Here is a 6,000-nt window from a genome sequence, read left to right as displayed (position 1 = left end):
ATATAAATTAAGAACCTGTTCATCTATATAAGTCAATGCAACTAACATAAAGAAGAAAAAATGGTCACCATCTGCCCTTAAACGAGCTTCCCAAAATATAAAAGCTACAGATCCTAAGCAGCTGTGAACTGACATAAATAGATCTTGGTTGATTTATAACAACTGAGGACCCATTCCAAATGACTTAGGAATTATATATACAATAAATGCCCATCTCTTCTATAGCTCTTTTCAACAGCACGTCTCTAAGTGCTTTGCAAAAAAATTAGTATCACTATTTCCAATTTACAGATGGCACATATGTAAAGTGACTTGCCTAAAGTCAACCAACAGGCTAGTGGCAGAGACAGGAATAGAATACAAGTCTACTGTATCTCTGTCCACTGTTCTATGTACTCTCTATAGAAAGAATCTAAAAAGTCAAATGTATTAATGTGGGGGGAGGGATTAAATTTTAACACCAGTACAACCTTTGTTGTGCTCACATGCATGGGAGTAAAATCAATAAAGCACTCCCTTACTCCCTTATATAGGCTACATTTATAATAAAGTTGCAGTATGAGCTGCCTGTATTTGTAGGATGCAGATTAATAGTTTCTTCAGGGTCACTATTCCTACTCCAGTGCAGATATTGGGGGAGTGGGCAGACCAGTTGGACCAGTTCTACTTATGTGCAATTATGCACTATTCCTAACTCCATTATTGTAGCAAAAGTCACAAGCCAGCCCTTAGAAACTAAAACAATAATGTGGTACTAGGTATTTTCAATATGAAGTGAGATAACAGGTCAAAGTAACAGTACTTACTATTTATGTGTGCTTTCTCTATATCAATTATGCATGACTAATCTGATTTTTAAATAAATCAATGTAGTAGGCAGCAACCCCCCCCCCCCTCCCACCACCACAGAATACATTGTTTCACTTTCCTTACTCAATTCATTCCCACTTCCAATCCAGTCCCTTGCTTAGCTGGAAGCTCATTATGATACTTTTGCTGAGCTGAAGCAAAAATTTGTTCCCAGTACACAGGGTTTAAATTCTCAAAGGTTATTTTGAGAAGCAAACCTCTTCCCCATTTGGTGCTCTGGGTTTTAGCCCTAGTGGGGGAGTTAGAGATCAGTGCACACATGCTGAGGATGGGGGGCTTCCAGGTTGGAAAATATTTATCACAGTTCCACTTCAGTGGGTTCTGGCTGAATTTAAGTCTTGCCAGTATATATTGACTAGATTAGCACAGAAATTGAGTAAATATTTAATTATGAGCTATGATTATTTCAACATATCATAATTAAACCTTTATTTGCACTGTTCAATGAAAAAAAGCTACCCTAAAATCTGGATAATGAAACTGAGAATCAGGCATAAGCTGAAGGAGAGTCTCCCGGGGCAATGTTTGATTTGCAGTTTGTGCAATAGGTATCTGGTTTCAGTTCTGACAGGATATACAGACTGTACTCCTATGCTATCTATAGGATGGTTACAAAAACAAATTAACTTTGACCCAACTATATGCAAGATTAATATAATTTGAACACTAACCATGTGTATAGAAATGTTAGAGTAAATAATAATGCAACTCCAGTGAGCATGATTATATTAATAATAGCATATTGATACCACATTTTTCTATCTAAAATTTGCCAAACACTCAAACAGAATTTAATGTATTCTTGAAGGGCAAATGAAAGAAAAATATAGGCCAAGACACCAAACTAGAAAAGTGAGGGAATATTTGTCTCAGTACTAAAATTCTATCTGCTGATACCAGTAATAACAAGATTTAAAATATTGCCTCAAATGTAACAATAGATTTTTTTCTTTCTAATTTTAGAGAATTCCAAGTACTATGTCACATTAAGTAGGTACATTTTTACACTTAATGTGGGAGTTCCTATAAACTCAATTCTTTTCCATAATATCACACAATATAACAAGGTCTATATATACCTAGGAGGTATATATTGAAGATGGTAGGGATATAATACTAGTAAGATAAATTCTAAGGGTAAATTCCTGACTCCATTAAAGTCAATGGGAGTTTTGCCTTCAACTTAATTAGGACCAGAGTTTTACCTTATTTTTTTCTCCATCATTTGTCTCAATTGTTCAGCATAAAATTACGGAAAGAGAAAATCAGCTCTTTGTATTAAGCCTCAATTCCTTCACCCAGTGGAAGTTAGCACACACAGAAACCATCTCCAAGAAATGCTACAAAATAGGAATGAAATTTTCACCCTTAGCAAACCTAAAATGGCATAGCAACTGATTAGCCCACTATTCAGTGTTGTATGTCTGGCTACAAGTCCAGCTCACTGTGGATATGCATATTTCTGCTCTTAGCTTGACCTCATGGTCTTAGCAGGTCCTTGGTTCAAGTTCTATGGCTGGCTAAAAAGGTATCTGTCACAACTTCAGTATTGTAAAACCTTTTATTTCAGACAGAAGTACTGTCACTCTTTACTCCTTCTTTGTGAACTAAGCTTCAAATTAGATATATCAAACTTGCAAATCAAATAGCATGAATCAATATAAACATTAAATTACATTTAATTTTCAAAGATTTTTTTAATATAATTTTAGACCGAGTGCTTAACCAATATTCAGGGCCTCGAGGGTTGCTTTTATTAAGAGGAGAAACCAGTGATATTTTTTGGGTGATACTTTGATGCGATCCTACTTCTTTACAATGAATATATGCAAAGTTTTTCTTCCCTGAAGATAAGTAAGAATTAAACAGGACTGTATTCTTGCTCAGAATTCCAGGGCTCTTTCCAGACAGCATTCTACCCAAAAAGCTCTCTTAACTTTCCCTTTAGGCTATTTTTGTCAGCACCTGACTTTTGTCTCCTGGCTTTCTGCTTGTTTCTGTCTGCTTCTTACTTAGAGACATATATAGCTCCACCAAAAAATACTCAGCCCCCATTCAGACTCCCTTGAAAACCTGTGAGTTGAGTGGTGGCTTTTATTTTTATTTTTTTTCAGCTAGAGGTCATCTAAGGGGATTTAACTGATAGCCACCTTCCAATTAGGTTAAATGAGCAATCACATCCACTAATTTTTGCAAGTCTAGTGATTTCCCACAATTAGAAGAGGCACTTACTGTGAACCACGCACCTTCCAGCATATCAATATTAAGATGCCTTATCACTAGCCAATGTCATATTGTCATGAAGTTTGGTTTTTTTTTTAAACTCCTTACTGTAAACATCAAACGCTACGTCTACTTTGGCCCCTTTTCCGGAAGGGGCATGCTAATTTTTCAGATCGTAATAGGGAAATCCGCGGGGGATTTAAATATCCCCCGCGGCATTTAAATAAACATGTCCGCCGCTTTTTTCCGGCTTTTAGAAAAGCAGGAAAAGAGCGTCTACACTGGCCCCGATCCGGCCCGATCCTCCGGAAAAAAGCCCTTTTCTGGAGGATCTCTTATTCCTACTTCGAAGTAGGAATAAGAGATCCTCTGGAAAAGGGCTTTTTTCCGGAGGATCGGGCCGGATCGGGGCCAGTGTAGACGCTCTTTTCCTGCTTTTCTAAAAGCCGGAAAAAAGCGGCGGACATTTTTATTTAAATGCCGCGGGGGATATTTAAATCCCCCGCGGATTTCCCTATTACGATCTGAAAAATTAGCATGCCCCTTCCGGAAAAGGGGCCAATGTAGACGAACCCCAATAGAAAACTGAAAGAAGAGTGCATGTGGTCAGGTAATAATGCCTTGAAAGAGACTTGGTTTCCATATTTAGTACTGTGCTACTGTTGATACATTTTGTATGCACTAAACATGCATTCCCCGAGGAAAGGCACATCTTGTATTGCTCAAAAAATTCCTCCAGAAGACTATCAACTCTGTGTATGGTATAGTGTTGTTGACCTGGCCTATCTATATCCAGGTGAACTACCCTGTGCCTTGTCTCCCCTAAGATTTTACAGAGAGGGGTAATTTGCATTTATCTCACTGCTATTAAAAACATACACCTTATCTGGAGGAAAAGACCTGGCCCCATCAGTTCCCTATTCATTTGCACAAGCAAAGGGTTATGTCTTACAAGACGTGCTGTTGCAAATAGCTTCAGCAATTAATAGCATACCGAAGGAGAGTAATTTTATTGGTTGAGTCACTCAAGCTGAATCACTCACAAAAGGCAATGTGCACTACCAGGCATCCAAAAACATGAACCCTCCGACCTACCTGAAATCATGTTTTCAGGTAATCCTAGGAAAGAAAGAACAAAATAAAAGGAAACATTAATTTCATCTTAGAGTATTACAATGCACATAGTCCTACACTCAGGGTATGTCTTCGTTTCAGGATATGAGAGGAATCCCAAAATAGCTACCCCAGGTCTACACAAAATATTTTTCGAAATAATGGGAGAGCTATTTTGCCATCCTGGTATCCCTCATTGCACAAGGGATAAGGGATGGCTCGAAATAGCATGTTATTTCAAAATTTGGCACTGTGTAAATGCGCCAAATTTTAAAATAAGCTATTTTGAAATAGATTCAACATAAGATATACAATTCGCGTAGCTCAAATTGCGTATCTTATTTTGAGTTTCAGGTGCTGTGTAAAAGTGACAAGGAGTCCTGTAGCACCTTACAGACTAACAGATGTATTGGAGCATAAGCTTTCGTGGGCAAAGACCCACTTGGTCAGACGAATGTAGAGGAAATTTCCAGAGTCAGGTATAAATGTGCAGGCAAGACTCAGGCTAGAGATACCAAGGTAAATTCAATCAGGGAGGATGAAGCCTACTTCTAGCAGCTGATCTGGAGGTGTGAACACCAAGCAAGGAGAAACTGCTTTTGTAATTGGCTAGCCATTCAGTCTTTGTTTAATCCTGAGCTGATGGTGTCAAATTTGCAGATGAACTGCAACTGAGCAGTTTCTCTCAAGTCTGGTCCTGAAGTTTTTTTGCTGCAGGATGGCTACCTTTAAATCTGCTATTTTGTGTCCAGGGAGACTGAAGTGTTCTACAGGTTTTTTTTATATTGCCATTCCTGATATCTGATTTGTGTCCATTTATTCTTTTGCGTAGGAACTGTCCAGTTTGGCCAATGTATATAGCAGAGGGGCATTGCTGGCACATGATGGCGTATATTACATTGGTAGATGTGCATGTGAATGAGCCAGTGGTGGTGTGGCTGATCTGATTAGGTCCTGTGATGGTGTCGCCGGTGTAGATATGTGGGCAGAGTTGGCACCGTCGTTTGTTGCAGGGTTTGGTTCCTGAGTTAGTTACTGTGGTGTGGTGTACAGTTGCTGGTGAGAATTTGCTTCAGGTTGGCGGGTTGTCTGTGGGCCAGGACTGGCCTGCCTCCCAAGGCCTGTGAAATTGAGGTATTGTTGTCCAGGATGGGTTGTAGATCACTGATGATGCATTGGAGAGGTTTTAGCTGAGGACTGTAGGTGATGGCTACTGATGTTCTGTTGTTTTCTTTTTTGGGCTTGTCCCAGAGCAGGAGGCTTCTGGGTACACATCTGGCTCTGTTGATCTTTTTCCTTACTTCCTCATGTGGGTATCGTAGTTTCAAGAATGCTTGTTGAAGATCTTGTAGGTGTTGGTCTCTGTCTGAGGGGCTGGAGCAAATGCGGTTGTACCTCAGTGCTTGGCTGTAGACAATGGATCATGTGGTGTGTCCAGGATGGAAGCTGGAGGCATGAAGGTAGGCATAGCGGTCGGTAGGTTTTTGGGATAGGGTGGTGGTTATGTGACCGTCACTTATTTGTACTGTGGTATCCTGGAAGTGGACCTCCCGTGTAGACTGGCCCAGGCTGAGGTTGATGGTGGGGTGGAAGTTGTTGAAATCGTGGTGGAATTCTTCCCGAGTTCCTTCCCATGGGTTCAGGTGATGAAGATGTCATCAATGTAGCTACGTGAGTGGACAAGAGCTGAGGAAGTGTTGTTCTAGGTCAGCCATAAAAATGTTGGCATATTGTGGGGCCATGCGGGTGCCCATAGCGGTGCCACTGGTCTGGAGGTATATATTGTCACCAAAT

Source organism: Pelodiscus sinensis, chromosome 5 (assembly GCF_049634645.1).
Source record: "Pelodiscus sinensis isolate JC-2024 chromosome 5, ASM4963464v1, whole genome shotgun sequence".
Lineage (NCBI taxonomy): Eukaryota > Metazoa > Chordata > Testudines > Trionychidae > Pelodiscus > Pelodiscus sinensis.
This window is presented reverse-complemented; position numbering follows the sequence as displayed.